This window comes from Hemitrygon akajei, unplaced genomic scaffold (assembly GCF_048418815.1).
Source record: "Hemitrygon akajei unplaced genomic scaffold, sHemAka1.3 Scf000139, whole genome shotgun sequence".
Classification (NCBI taxonomy): domain Eukaryota; kingdom Metazoa; phylum Chordata; class Chondrichthyes; order Myliobatiformes; family Dasyatidae; genus Hemitrygon; species Hemitrygon akajei.
Window position 1 is genome coordinate 640,055 of NW_027332025.1, and position 16,467 is coordinate 656,521.

Below are 16,467 nucleotides of genomic sequence, written 5' to 3' on the forward strand. Positions count from 1 at the left end.
GTGGGCAGTTTAAAACCACATCAAAACACATCCAGGCTGTTGAGTATTCTTGGGGAATTAAGGTGTGAATTATTCAAGTCTGATATTAATTTCGGATCTTTACTCAACCAAACTTTTGTCTGTGATCAAGGAGTCATGGTTAGAGAGTCGTATCGAAACAGAACACAGTACAGGTGCATTGTCTGAGCCATTTAAACCACCTGTTCCCACCCACCTGCACAGTAGCCATATTCCCCCATCCATATTTTCAAAGGTGAAATCGTGCTCGCATGTACCACTCCTGTTGGCAGCTCGTTCCACATTCTCTCGACCCTCTGATTGAAGACATCCACTCATGTCCCACTAAAACTTTTCATCTTTCACCCATGATGCATGATCTCTGGTTGTTGTTCCACCTGACTTCAGTGGAAAAGACCTGCTTGCATTAACCTATCCATACCCATCTTCATGTTGCATTGCTCTATCAAATCTCCTCTCAATTTTTAGCATTTCAAGGATTAAAGTCCAAAACTATTCAACCTTTCCTTATCACTCAGGGCCTCTGGAAACCTCCTTGAAGTTTTTCCCAGTACACTTTCAAACTTACACCTTTCCTGTAGGTAGGTGACTAAAACTACACACAATACTCTAAATTCGGACTCACCGATGTCATATACAACTTCAAAATAACATCCCATCTCCTGCAGTCAATAATTTAATTGATGAAGGTCACCATGCCAAAAGCATTTATTAACCACCCTATCTACCTGTGGTGCTGCTTTCAATGAATTATGGACCTCTATTCCCAGATCCTTTTGTTCCACCACAACGTTAGTGTTCTACTGTTTACTGTGTAAGACCTACCATAGCACAACACTTCGCACTTGTCTGCATTAAATTCCATCTGCCATTTTCAGCTCAGTATTTCCAGCTGTTCCAGATCCCTGTAACCTATGATAGATAATTTGCCTCTCTGTCAACTACACCCCTAATCTTGGTGTCACATGTAAATGTGCTTATCAAGTTAAAAACATTACCATCCCAATCATTGATATAGATGACAAACAGCAACGGACCCAACGATTAATGGAGACAATCATCTACCATCACAGTCCACCTTCTAATGGAGACAATCATCTACCATCACAGTCCACCTTCTAATGGAGACAATCATCTATCATCACAGTCCACCTTCTCCCAAAACGCCATTGTCTACTCCAATTTACTTCCTTACGTTGAACGTGATGCAAATGAATTTTCTTGACCAACCTCCCACGCAGGATTGTTAAATGCTTGCAAAAAACCATGTAAACAACATTCGCTTCATTGCCTTTATCTACTTTCCTGGTAACATACCCCATAACCTCATCAAAAAAAAATTGTGTGTGTTGCCAGGAGTAAACAAAGTCATGCTGACTGTTCCAAGTCAGTCTTGTCTTTTCAAATACTTACATATGCAGTGCTTCTAATACTGATGTCAGAAGCACTGGTCTATAGTTTGCTCGTTTATTTTTTTAAGCCTTTCTTCAACAGCAGGTCTATATAACCCATGTCAGTATGGGGAGCGGGATTTTACACCATATTCCAGGTACAACCTCAACAAAACGCAAGTAATTGTTAAAGTCATTTCAGTCTTACACCCAATAACTCTTACAATAAATACAATGTACCTTTCACCTCCCTCTCTACCCACTGCACTTAAACTCTCCATTTTAACACACTCAGGATTTCAGTTTCTCCTACAGAACTGGGTGATCTCACATTTCCCACACTGGACTCCAGTGACCTGTTGTTCCCACTCACTCTTTTTGCCTCCATTACCCCAAAACCTCTCAACAAGAGACACAGAACATAGAACAGTACAGCACAGTGCTCAGTCTATTCAATTAATGAAATGGCCATCTAAACTAATCCCATCTGCCAGAACAATGTCCATATCCTTCCATTTTCCTCACATTCATGTGCTGATCTAAATATCTCTTAAAAGTCCCAATGTATCTGCCACTACCATCACCCCAGGCAGCACAGACTGGATCGAGGTTGAAGAAGATTGTTGATATACATCATTGAGATGAAAGGATACAGACTGGACAGAGGTTGAACAAGATGGTTGATATATATCATTGAGATGATGGGATACAGAGTGGACAGAGATTGAACAAGACGGTTGATATATATCATCGAGATGATGGGATACAGACTGGACAGAGATTGAACAAGATGGTTGATATATATCATTGAGATGATGGGATACAGGCTGGACAGAGGTTGAACAAGATGTTGATATATATCATTGGGGTGGTGGGATACAGACTGGACAGAGGTTGAACAAGATGGTTGATATATATCATTGAGGTGGTGGGATACAGGCTGGACAGAGGTTGAACAAGATGTTGATATATATCATTGAGGTGGTGGGATATAGACTGGACAGAGGTTGAACAAGATGGTTGATATATATCATTGAGGTGGTGGGATACAGGCTGGACAGCGGTTGAACAAGATGGGTGAGGAATGAGCAGATGGAATCAGCAGGGAGAAGGGATCAAGGATGATCACTGATGGTCCTCAGGAGGAAGGGTTGGTCAACAGCCCGCCCCCTACATTTCTAATGAACAGCACTGTTTATTGTTCTTGTGTTAAAATGCTTTTGTGGGATTATGATGGGATGTTCAAGTTCATTTATTGTTACCTTTTAGCTTGGATTATACAGTTACTTGCTTGAGTATTTCTGGGTCACACTTACTGTAACCAGGGTGTGTGATGGTCACCTCCTGTCTGTATGAGACTGGTTGGCTTCACTCTCCGGGTCGAGCTGGCCGGTCTATTTTGTGTTTATCACGATAAAACTGTTATTGAGTTTAAGTAGCTGCCTCATCTGTCATTATGGACCAAATGCTCACCACAATACTACTGTATAAAAGATCTGAAAATAACAAAGCTAGAACAAACCATAAGAACTTTGGAATATACGCTTTGCCCATCACCAAATTTTATCAATGCATCATAAAAAGTTTCCCATCCGGATACCCCACACATTGGTATGGCGACTGCTTTGCCCATGGCTGCAAGGAACTGCAGAGTTACGGATACAGATCAGCTCATCACAGAAACCAGTCTCCCCTACGTGAACTCCTTCTGGACTTCCCGCTCCCTCGGTAAAATCAAAGACCCCCACAACCTGGGCATTCCCTTTTCTCACCCACCTCCATTAGGGAGAAGATACATATCACCAGGCTTAAAAGTGGCTTATCTGAAGTGAAAAAAGTTTTTGAGAAGTTCCAGGAACCGAGGCGAAGTCGACAGTTTGGGACGTTAACGGGACTCATTGGCCAATATTAGATTTCTCCAACAAATCCACGTCAGCACAAAACGGTCACTTGGACTCCGCCAGCCAAAAATCACTGCATTCCGCAGACTGTGAGCATGCGTGATGCGATCTTTACATGGACAGAGCCGGTGGGGGGCCTTGGGAAAAATCCGCAGTCTGCAAATCTGCAGCAGAATAAGAGCGGAAAACAGGATACCGTGACATGTGGGCGCATCTCCTCGACAACAAACCAGCTCCATAGGACATAGGAGCAGAATTAGGCCGTTTGGCCCATCGAGTCTACTCCGGCATTCAATCAAGCTGACCTTTTTCCCCCTCCTCAGCCCCACTCCACGGCCTTCTCATCGTAACCACTCAAGAACCTAGTAAATACCCCCACAGCTCCCTCTGCTAATTCCACACATTCACCACACTCTGGCTACAGAAATGTCTCCGCATCTCTGTTTTAAATAGGAGCCCCTTTGCCCTGAGGCTGATTCGCCATTTTAATTGTGTGGAGATTGACCGCCTGGGTTGCTGGTTCGCAGGGAGAGATCAGTGAAGTGTGTCTGTCTTAGTGGGGCCCAAATAGTTGGAAAATGAGTAAATGGCCGACAGTTCGGGAAGTTAACGAGACTCACTGCCCAACATCAGAGCTGCCTACTCGACACTGGCCTCAGTACTCACCGATGGGAATCTGATTTCTCCCCCGGGGCGGGGAGGGGGCGAGGACCCTCACCCTGCCACTCCCAATCCCCCAGACGATCCGCTTCAACAACGAACGGGATAAAAACAAACCACCCCCCATCCGGGGGCTGTGAGTATGCGCGGGGTGATTCCTGCGTCAGAGCGGAGGGTCACCCCGGGGAGCAAAGTCCAGCGACCGACCCAGCAGACTTGGTGAGGAAAAACATACACGCCTCTCATATCTCCATTAACCTACCCCCTCTCACCTCAAATGGATGGCCTTTTATCTTAGATATTTCAACCCTGGGAAAAATATACCATCTGTCCACTCATCTATTTCTCTTGTAATCTGAAAACCGTCCATCCAGTCTTACCCCAGGCTGCGCCGCTCTGGAGAAAACAACACAAGTTTGTCCAGCCTCTCGTTATAGCTCATGCCCTCTAATCCAGGCAGTGTCCTGGTAAACCTCTTCTGCGCCCTGTCCAAAGCCCCGACATCCTTCCGAGAATGGGGGCGACCAGAACTGTATGAAACACTCCAGATGTGGTCTAACTAGGTTTATAAAGCTCCAACAGAAAATCCCGACTTTTGAACTCAGTGCTTCAACTAATAAAGACAACCACGTCATTTGCCGCCTTAACCACCCGGTCAATCTGTGCAGTCTCTTTCAGGGAGCGATGAACTTGGAGTCTAAGATCCCTCTGATCATCAACACTGTTCAGGGTTTTGCATTTAACACTGTACTGTCTCATACATTCGCACTACCGAGCTGCCAAGATGATCATCACTAATCAACTCTCACTGAGATTTCTCAGGTCCTGTTGAATTTATTGCCAAGTGCACAAGTACGGGAAGGTACAGGTACAGAGAAACACTGACTTGTAGCAGCATCACAGGCAAGTACATTCAGATAACACACGGAACACAAATTGTACAATTCTCTGTCAGTAACAAGACAGAAACATGTTTTACTTCATCCTGCGTATAGGACCAGAACAACGGGCTGAGCGGCGGCTCATCTCAGATGGTTCGGTGTGAATGTCTCACAACCCGGACCGACCCCGGCAGATTCTGTGAAGGAAGCGAGGCGAGGCCGCCAGTTCGGGAAAGTTCATCCACTCCGCCTTCAGGTTTCAACGATCACCTTGTGTTTCTCTTCCCTCCCCACCCCCACCTTTTATTCTCCAGTCCTGCTGAAGGGTTTCGGCCGCTAATGTAGATTGTACTCTTTTCCTGGATTCTGCCCGGTCTGCTGAGTCCCTCCAGCATTTTGTGCGTGTTGCTCGCATTTCCAGCAGCTGCAGATTTTCTTTTGTTTGAATTCCGGGAAGTTAAAGGGACTCACTGCGCAACGTCAGACCTCCCCACTAGGGACTGGCTTCAATACTCACCGAAGGGGAATTCTTGCTGTCGCCCGGCAGAGAATAATCCGTCCCCGGCTCCCCGCCCCGGGGGCGAGGATCCCCGCAGATCCCGATCCCACCGCCGACCCATAAGAACAAAGAACGGAACTCCCTTCCCGCACTGAGCATGCGCGATGTCGTCAGCGCGTTATCAGAGCGGTGAGCGGGGCCTCGGAAACGAACCTGCAGATGCTGCAGCCCTGCGGTACAACGGGATCACATGACGGGAGTACGGTCTCCCACGTGACTCGGTGACTCCGCTCCTCGCCCCTCACACGCTGCCCGACGCCCCCCCCCACCACATTTCAAGCATAATCTCATAATTACACTGGATATATTTTAAAATTTCCCTCTGCATCTTCCCCGTCCCCATCCCTTCACCCCCCGGGTCACAGTTACGGGTTTGAATCCCATCCCGGTCCGGCACACATTTTAGACCCAAACCAGAATTGTGCAGGTTTTATTTAAATCAGTCTATGTTTCTATTCACATTTCCCCGGCCTAACTGAACAGGAACACTGAAACATCAAGCGAGAAACAACAGGAGGCCATTCAGCCCCTCCAACCATCCACAAGATGGCGGCTGCTCTCCCATCTCAGCCACATGTTTCTGCCCGATCCTCATTTCCTCGATCCCTTCGGTCTCCACACATCTGCCGGCCTCTGTTTTATGTGAGGACGATCACCGAGTCTTCGCCGCCCTCTGTGGTGGGGACTTACAGAAATTTACTACCCTCGGAGTGGAGACATTTCCCCGCATCTCAGTCCCGGACAGTCCACGCCCTTTTCCAGGACTGGGATCCCTGTTCAACCGGTAATGATGTTCTGCATTTCAATGTGTTCACCTCTCAGTCCTCAATTCTCCAAATGAAAGGGTTATCGCATTTGATCTTTCTTCATATGATGACCTCACCACTCCAGGGATCAGTCTGGTGAATCTTTGTTGCACTCTCTACAACAAATACTCTCTCACCTCTTTGTTAATCCTCCATGGAATTCCACCTTCCACCTTCCCACCTCCCCCTCACCTGGATCCACCTCTCACTCCCCAGCTCTTGCCCCATCCCCACCCCTCGCCTCTTTTCTCTGACTATTTCCCATCCACTCTCAGGCCAGAGGGAGGGTCTCGGCCCGAAATGTTGATGGTCCATTTTCCTCCACAGATGCTGCCCGACCCATTGAGTTCCTCCGGCAGTTTGTTCTTTGGTCTATATAACCCGTGTTAGTATTGGGGTGGGGCAGGATTTTACACCATTTTCCAGGTACAATCTCAACAAAGTCCAAATAATCGTTAAAGTCATTTTCATTCTTATACCTGATAACTCTTACAATAAATACAATGTACTTTCTTCCTCCCTCCCTAGCCACTGCACCTCAGGCCCTCATTACTTAACGCACAGATGGTGCAGAAGAGGTTTACCAGGATACTGCCTGGATTAGAGGGCATGAGCTATAATGAGAGGTTGGACAAACTTGGGTTGTTTTCTCTGGAGCCCTGCAGGCTGGGGTGAGACGATGGAGGTGTATAACATTATGACAGGCAGAGATAGAGAAGACAGACAATATTTTTTATCCTGGTTAGACATGTCTAATAGAAGAGGCCATGTATTTAAAGTGAGAGCAAGTAGTTTGAAAGGAGATGTGATGGGCAAGTGTTATTACCAGAGAGAGTGGCGGGTTGCTAGGATGTGTTGCGCGGGGTGCTGGTTCTGGCAGACACAGCGGTGACTTTTAAGAGATATTTAAATCAGCACATGAGTGTGAGGGACGTGTGGACATTGTGTTGGCAGAAGGGATTAGTTAGCCATTTGATTCCTAATTTAATTAGCTGAGCAAAACGTTTTGGGCCGAAGGGCCTGTTCTGGTACTGTACTGTTCAATGTTCTGTGTCTCTTGTCAAGAGGTTTCAGGGAAACTGAGGTAAAAGGAGTGAGTTGGAGAAACAGGTCAGCTGGAGCCCAATGTGGGAACTGTGAGATCACCCACTTTTGTAGCAGAAACAAATATTGAATTTATTGCCAAGTGCACAATATGGGAAGGTACAGGTACAGAGAAACACTGACTTGTAGCAGCATCACAGGCAAGTACATTCAGATGACAAATTATACAATTCTGCGCCATTATCAATATAGAAATACAAGTTTTATGTCATTAACAATATACAAATATATATGTTGTGTCAATAATCATAAATATAGATTTTCTGTCATTAACAATGTACAAATATACATTTTTTTCAAGAGCAGTCTTGAAAATGTTAAATTTGTTCCCTCAGCCAAGTTGTTGACACAGTTTGGAAACAACTGGGCTCCAAGCACCGGTCCCTACAACACCCACTGGAACATCATGCAGACCCAAGAAGGGTCTGGTTATTCATTCGCTTTTAACACCAAGACACCAGAAACAGGAGCAGGCCACTCAGCCCGTTCAGTTCATCCTGTCATTCAATAAGACTCAAGACCAGTTCATTCTTGCCCCCCAACACGACTCCAATCCACTTTGCCCGGACCATCGGCCACACTTGCAGATCAACAGTGTGCCGGTGTTTGCCTCCCAATGTGGTGAATCCCTCTGCTCGCCTCTGTATCCTGTCCGACCCCTCTCACACCATCTTCATCCTCTCAATAATATACCCCCTTTCCCCACTGTCAATGGGCTCATTCCCCATCCTGCTCCTTGATCCCCCACTGAGACAAACAACCTCTCAGACTCGATGCTGTTCACACCCCTCTCACACCATCTTTATCATCTCAGTAAAATCCCTCACCCTCGTCATTCTGCCAGATCACTCACTCTGCGAGTAGCCTGCATCAAACCAATGGGCCGAGCGGTCTCCTCCTCTCTGTCAACAATACATTATAATCCGGCCACAGAAGTCACTTCACGAACGCACCCAACTTCACGTGGAGGGAAATGTAACTAATTAAAAAGGCTGGACATTTACTCTGAGATTTGTTCTGTTTTGAATGGTAGTTTGAGGACGGGAACGGAAGTCGGTATCAGCAGGGGTAACGCCCTCTTGGCTGGTCCATCTCCGTTATTGGGTGTAAGCAGTGATTGACATCACTTCTCACCAATGTGAAGAGGGTAACGCCTCTGTTGACTGTCGGGTGGGGTGGGTGGGTCAGGTAGCTGTTACCTTAGCCGGTAAAATTCATCCGTCTCAGCACCAGTGTGACGTAAGGAAGTGCACACGTGACGTCAGATCCTAGTGTGGGGGAACTCACACGTGACGTCAGGCATGAGGGGGCGCAGAGTGACGTCACAAGTGGGTGAGAAGTTGTTTTCAAAAGATGTTCAATTGACATTTTTAATGATTTCATGAGAACAATGAAGGAAACTTAACATATTTCATCACTGAATCAGGAGAGTCCCCTGCTATGTGCCCAGCTTTCCCATGTTGTTGACGGAGTGGGCATTGGCCCTTTTCTCGAACTGGGTCACAAAACCCAAATGTTTCTGGAGAGGACTTTCCAGGGTGATCTGGTTTGGATTGGGCCAGTCAATGCAGTATCCTGTTTGTTTACTGATTTCATAAACAATGGTTTTACTGATATAAAATGGATTTGACAGCAGTGTAAACACAGATTTATATCAGTTAACAGAAGACCTCTCATCACTGCAGTCTATGTCTCCTGACAAACTAAACACTGACAATGGACCACAGATACCCCTTCCTCTAAGTCAGTGTATCATTCAAACAGCTGATCGCTGAAATACACTATATTTGCTGGTCAGTGAAGTTTGCCCAGATTTGGTTGGATGGAGTTGATGTGGAGTTCAGGGGTGTGAAATTGAAAGGACAGGTCAGTCAAACCCTCTGTGTTGTCCATTCGCCCCCCCACCAGTGGTGCCATAGGGACGTTCTGCAAAGTGCAGAACTGTTCCGAATCCAGCTGATGCCGGTAGTTCTCCTGTTTAGGCGACGGTGAGGAAGGGGCTGATCACAGGTTTATGTAAATCGAGCGTCGGCTGCAGTGGAAGTGGGCTGGGACCGAGCCGGATGGCTGGAAAGTCCAGGCTGTCTGGTCTTGAAGATCTGATTTTAGTTTCATGTCTGAGCCGAGACTGTAGGATCAATTAGTTGTGATTCCCCTCGCTGGGAGGGAGGATGTGGGTGATGTGGATCAGTCTATGTGTGGGGTGTGGGGTAAATGGGGAAAGGGTGTGGGGCCATTGGCGGGGAGAAAGGAGGTTGGGAATGTGGGTTATCAGACGCAGCGTGACCCAGAAGGATAGGACCCAGGATAAATTAAGTCATAAACAAGGGAGGAGTTGGTCCATTGAATCAGACAGGATACGTGACCTTTCAGGAAGCAACAATTCCCTTTTCACTTTAATTATTGACTAATCTTCCTGAACATTGTGTTTGCTACAGAGCCCCAGAGTCTGGGAACAGCTGAATGGCAGGAATTAGATAGTGATGGTGAGAGGCTGTTTATTGGACTCGAGGCCAGTGCCTAGTGATGTTCCCCATGGTTACACCTATTGTTACTTGTCATCTATATCAATCATTTGGTTGGGAATATATAGGGTATAGGTAGTAAGTTTGAATATGGAACATAGAAACCAACAGCACACTACAGGCCCTTTGGCCCACAACGTTCTGCCGACCATGTAACCTACTCTAGAAACTGTCTAGAATTACCCATCTGCACAGACCTATTTTCCTGAGCTCCATTTACCTATCTAAAAGTCTATTTACCTATTTAGCTCCATTTACCTATCTAAAACCCTATTTTATCCGCCTCCACAAGCCTCGCCAGCAATGCATTCCACACCCACCACTCTGTGCGGAAAAACTCACCTGACATCCCCCCTCTACCTGCCTCCAAGCACCTTAAAACTAAGTTTTAACACCTCATATCAGTCATTTCAGTCCTGGGAAAAAAGCCTCTGGCTATCCACATGATCAATGCCTCTCATCATTTTATACTCCTCTATCAGGTCACCCCTCATTCTCCATCACTCCAAGTAGAAAAGGTCAAGCAAGTTTGCAGCAAATAAGTTCAAAGAATTACTTGTTTTTAAAGATATTAAGTATAAACTCTCCCCTTTGTCTACCTCTCCCCACTCAGAAGTGACCAAAAGCTTTTTCACAAGATGCAGGATATTGAAATGAGCAAACACTGAGGGAATGTGAGTGACTTTAAAGAGCTGGGATACTGACAGCACATTACCAGACCTGGAGTGATTGTAACTGGTCTGACAGAGGCATAACTGGTACTTCTGGGCACTTTCAGTCTCATCCCAACTATTTACTACCTTCCTTTGTGCAGGTATGTAATGTCTAAAGGACCAGTGTTTGAGTAAATGAGACTCACGAGACTTTCTCCTGACTGAATCACAGGAAACTCTGAGTCAGATGGGTTCTCTCCAGTTGATGCTCTCAGTCCTCGGGCAGGTTAACTTGCTGCTGTTCCCTCTTCTTCACTCGTGGTTTGCTTCCATTTGGGGCATTTCTTCCAATAAATCTCTCACCTCAGGTCTAACTTTAACACAACGGGTTCGACGGACTTGGAGTCCGCTGCGGTCGGGGCACTTTCACGGTCTGCTGCGTCTGGGAGGCTGGGTCTGACGGAGCTTTCACTGTCTGTGAAGCTGAGTCCACAGGCGCCTTGGAAGTCCATAGCGGGGGTAATCCCTTCTGCTGACTGCGTTGGATGACGAGTCTATCGGGACCCTGAGGACTTGTGGAAACTGTGTCATGGTTTCTTTCGAATTTAGAATCTTTTAGCATCTTTGGACTATTTTTTACTGTGCCTATGGTTTTTTAAAAATCAATTATTGTATTGGCTGCACTGTTGTAACTATACGTTAACTGTAACTATATGTAACTATGTTGTTTTGTGTAGGTCTTGTAGCTTTAGTTTTAGGTTTGTTGGGTGGTAGAGTTGGTCTCTTGACTTGGTGTGTCTTGGTAGTCTTGCTTTGTCTGGTGGGTTTGGAGCTCCTTTCCGGGGAAACACATTAAGATCGTAGCAAATTCCGGTTCACAGTCCGGTCCATGTTCCTTATTCCAGGTTTTCCCCAGTTTCTGTTGAGGAAGCGGATTCTTGTTTGGGCTGGATTGTTCTTGTCCATACCCCCTGTCTGTATCCCTTCCCTTCACCTTCCTCCTGGAGCCTGCGTCACCTGGAGCCTTGCCTTGCCTTGAGCCTTGCCTTCACCGCTGTCAAGTTCAACCACTGGAGCAAGATAAGGAACTGTCTTTCATTGTTTTCAACTGGAGTTCCAAGGTTTGCCCACCCCGATGTAACACTCACTGGTCTATAATCCCCACGATTAAACCCATTGGGGATAGATAGATAGATAGATAGATAGATAGATAGATAGATAGATAGATAGATAGATAGATAGATAGATAGATAGATAGATAGATAGATAGATAGATAGATAGATAGATAGATAGATAGATAGATAGATAGATAGATAGATAGATAGATAGATAGATAGATAGATAGATAGATAGATAGATAGATAGATAGATAGATAGATAGATAGATAGATAGATAGATAGATACTTTATTCATCCCCATGGGGAAATTCAACATTTTTTTCCAATGTCCCATACACTTGTTGTAGCAAAAACTCATTACATACAATACTTAACTCAGTAAAAATATGATATGCATCTAAATCACTCTCTCAAAAAGCATTAATAATAGCTTTTAAAAAGTTCTTAAGTCCTCGCGGTTGAATTGTAAAGCCTAATGGCATTGGGGAGTATTGACCTCTTCATCCTGTCTGAGGAGCATTGCATCGATAGTAACCTGTCGCTGAAACTGCTTCTCTGTCTCTGGATGGTGCTATGTAGAGGATGTTCAGGGTTTTCCATAATTGACCGTAGCCTACTCAGCGCCCTTCGCTCAGCCACCGATGTTAAACTCTCCAGTACTTTGCCCACGACAGAGCCCGCCTTCCTTACCAGCTTATTAAGACGTGATGTTGCACAGAGCGACTGAGCAGAACCCAAGTGCAGGACACCGGCATGGAGATTGAGTTGGGGATGCGGGCGCAGGCGTGAACGTTGAACAGTAAACCGGAGGAATCTTGACACGGAGCTCTGGTATGGAGTCTTGACACGGTGACGGGGTTTCATGGAATATCTTGAGACTGGAGTTGAACTTAGAACAAACAGTTCTAAGCAGTCGAGAAACAAAGTATCACATGGGAATAGACCAACAAACTGGCAACCTGTGATCGTGTCGCCATCGTATTTATTTCACAGTCTCTGATGAAAACCAGGTGTATGGTAATTGAGTAAACTAGCAGCAATGGAGATGTAATGACTGAAATTAGGGCATAATTAGGGAGAAAGGAGCGTTAAAGGGGAACAGCCAACCGGAACCATGACAATTGAATTATGGAACAACAGTTGACATCCTCCAATCATGTGTTATCCCTGTGGCCAGAGAGGATACAATCATCATTGTCAATGCCCCGTAACCTCCCCTCTCACTTCCTGTAGTAATGTGGTGTATATTGGTAGATTGAACATCTGTTTCTTAATATTGCCATGCTGCTATGCTATCATCACAATCACTGTCCACCTCATTGGTAACCCTGAAGCAAAGCATTGATTAAGCACCTCACCTATCACCACATCCTCCAGGCACGTTTCCACCTTTGTTCCTGAGTAGTCCTAGTTCTACTCTCAATCTATTCACCCTCCTCTTCTTCACCCACATGTAGAATGTCTTTGGTTTCCCTTCATCCTACTTCCCAAGGACTTCTCAATTTGCCTTCGATCTCCAAGTCGCTTCTTAAGTTCCTTCCAGGGTACCATATAATTCTCTAGAGCCTCGCTTGAATGTTGCTTACTGTACCTAAATAATGCTTCCTTTTCCCTCTTGCTTAAATGTTCTCATCCCTTGTGAACCACGGTTCGTTTATATAAACATTCTTACACTGTGTGTGGAACAAATCTACCCCGAACTGCATTCAAGTGTTCCTGAAACAAACTTCACAGTTCAATCTGGCATTTCCCTTTGAGAATGTTTTCCCAATTTACACCCCCAAGATGCTTCGAATACCATTGTAACTATCCAACCACTGGTTAAATACTGCCTCGTATCGTCTGCTACTATCCTTGTCCATGACAATGATAAAAGTTGGGGTGTTGTGGTCTCTATCTCAAAAAGGTCACCCATCGTGACATCTGTCACCTGACCTGCATCATTGCCTCATACTAGATACAGTATGGCAAATCCTCCAGTTAGCCCATCCACATACCATGTCAAGAATCCTTCCTGGACACACAACACATTCTGCCCCATTGACACATTTTGGAACAAGGAGGTGGGATCAACGTCAGGAAAGTTGAGATCAATAATGATAATAACCTTGTTGTTTTTGCACCTTTCCCAAAACTGTCAAGTTATCTGCTCTCATTATCCCAGTGGCTTTGGGGGAGGCCTATAGAATACTCACAGAATGATAGCTCCCTTCCCTTTTCTGATTTCCACCCACATTGATGTCCTCTGCTTATGTAACTGTCATGTGATTCCTAATTAGTAAAGACAATTCTCCGCTTTTCACCCCCACCCCCTCCATATGTATTATGAAACAAGTAAAACCTGGAGCATCAAACACCAATCCTGCCCTTGTAACAGTCCGGTCTGTGTAATGGTGATAACATGTACCATCCATGTTCTAAGTTACTCGTACTCTTAATACATATTGTATTGAATTAAAGACATTTCCAACTGACTACATGATGCCCTGTCCACAACCGATCCTCCCACAGTCTCTGTGAACTTCGCATCTACCTTTATATCAACTCTTCTATTATCTGACCAAACACTCTGGTTCCCATCCCGCAACGACTGAGTTTAAACTAACCCCGGCAGCTCCAGCAGTCCTGGCTGCAGGGACATTTATTCATCTCAAGTACAGGTATAACCCATGCCTTTGGTACAGGGCCAAATGGGAACATAACTTCATTATAAAACCTAAATATGCTTAATCACAGGTTCGTAGTTTCTGACAATTTATTAATAGAAAAGCACTTGATGGCGACAGGGTATACAAAAGTAAATTATTGGTTGGCATTTGCTAGTTAAGACTGAAATGTGGTGCTGGGACATTCGGCTTCAAGAGGGTTTGCGGAGGCTTGTGTGACAACATACTCGAGGGCAAGTATATCGTTGCAGATTACAATAGACAGAGGAGTCAATGGCATGTTGCTGTAGTTCATGGTAATTCCACATTTCTGCAATCACTAGAGCAGGAGAAAACTGCGGCCTCTTATAAAGGGAGGAAATTCTCAACGCATTTTGAGATTATTGTGACCTAACACAGCCAAACAAGGAAACAGCAGAAATGATAAGAGTTTGGAATGAGCAAACAATATGAGGGAATGTCCGTGGGTTCCCAGAGTAATTAGCAAATCTGCAGTGAGTGCAAATAGGTCTGACAGATGCATACTGGTATTCCGAGGCTTATTTAGTCCCACTCCAGCTATTTCCTACCTTCCTTGATACAGAAATGTAATGTCTAAAGGACCAGTGTTTGGGTACATAAGACTCACCAAACTCTCTCCTGACTGAATCAATGGAGAGGCCAAGTCAGATGGGTTATCTCCATTTGCTGCTCTCCGTCTTCGGGCTGGTTCATTGTTGCTGTTCACTCGTCTTCAGTTGTGATTTTCTTCCTGTCGTGGGCTTTTCTTCCAATAAATCTTGTAGGTCAGGTCTACCTTTAACCAGAGAGATAATGAAGCATGTTACTCATACAAAGTAGAACAAAGAATTAACCTTATTGGAACTTAAATCTTGAACTCATATATTACGATGCGAGTGAAGAAATCTGTAACTGCCCCTCACACTTACCAAAGCCTGACATGGGATACAAAGAAACACACACAAAATTGCTGGAGGAACTCATCAGATCAGGCAGCATCTGTATGTCGACTCTACTCTCTTCCATAGATGCTGCCTGGCCTGCTGAATTCCTCCAGCATTTTGTGTGTGTTGCTTGGCAGCATCTGAAGATTTTCTCTTGTTTGTGATGGGACACAAAGAGCTCATTACTCAGTCATGGTATAAGATACAAATCATAATGCATAGGAGTAGAATTAGGTGATTCGGTCATTCTAGTCTACTCCAAAATCAATCATGGAGGATTTTTTTTCCAACACCGTATTCTTGCTTCACTGCTATAGCACGCAATCTATTTAGCAATCCAGAACATGAATATACACAACCCACCACCCTCTGTGGCATCAAATTCCACAGATCAACCAACATTTGGCTAAAGTAATTTCTCTCATCTCAGTTTTAAAGTGAAGCTTCTTTATTCTGAGGCGGCACTCTTAGATCCCAGACTCTCCGTCTAATCAAGACACCCTCTCCATTCTCACTGCAACCAAACTTCTTGTCATTCAGTCGGTGTAGATAATCACCCCCGTCCTGACCCGCCAACCATTTGAACTCCACTGAACACAGGCCCAGGGCCATCAAATGCTCCACATGCATAATGCTGATCATTCCTCGGATTATTCTTTGAACCTTGTTATCAACAACTGCACTGAATGCATTTCCGGGGTAAAAATACAGGACAATTGGTACCAGGATAATGTACTGGGAAAAGCTGTGTGGTTTCTTTGCTCTTCTATCAACTGTCACAAAACCAGCGCTGGTGCGCTGATCCATTCGTAGGAGATTTAAAATGTTCCAGGTGAATGTAATAAAGAGAAATGGGAATCACAAGAAACGCTCAGCAGGTAACGAACAGCTGTGCGGAGAGGAAGAAAGTTAACGATTTGGTTTCCTAATCTTTCGTCAGAATGGATTCATCCAGGTTTTAGTAGAAAATCTCGGGTTGTTCTCCATGAAATGGTGTGGACTGAGGGAAGATCTCATAGAGGTTTATAAGATTATGAAAGACATGGAGCATCGTTTCGCTGTTTTGAAATGTCTAATACCAGAGGACATGCAATGAAAGTGTGAGGGAGTAGTTACAAAAGAAATGTGAGGGTAAGCTGTTCTACTCAGAGAGGTGTGGATACCTGGAATGCGCTGTCCGTTATGGTGGGGGAAGCAAATACATCGGAGGCTTTTAAGAGACATTTAGATAGGCACATG

At 45.0% G+C, this 16,467-nt stretch overlaps 2 protein-coding genes across 2 annotated transcripts in view; one reads left to right on the forward strand and one right to left on the reverse strand.

Annotated features, from left to right (window-relative positions):
- The window catches only part of LOC140723818 (NACHT, LRR and PYD domains-containing protein 3-like), an 81,006-nt gene extending 76,934 nt beyond the window's left edge, over positions 1-4,072 (reverse strand). Inside the window, exon 1 of the mRNA XM_073038354.1 lies at positions 3,977-4,072. The gene's annotated coding sequence lies outside the window, so the exon portion shown is untranslated. The remainder of the gene's footprint in view (positions 1-3,976) is intronic.
- The window catches only part of LOC140723824 (uncharacterized), a 746,760-nt gene that overhangs the window by 261,974 nt on the left and 468,319 nt on the right, over positions 1-16,467 (forward strand). The gene's annotated exons all lie outside the window — the stretch shown is intronic.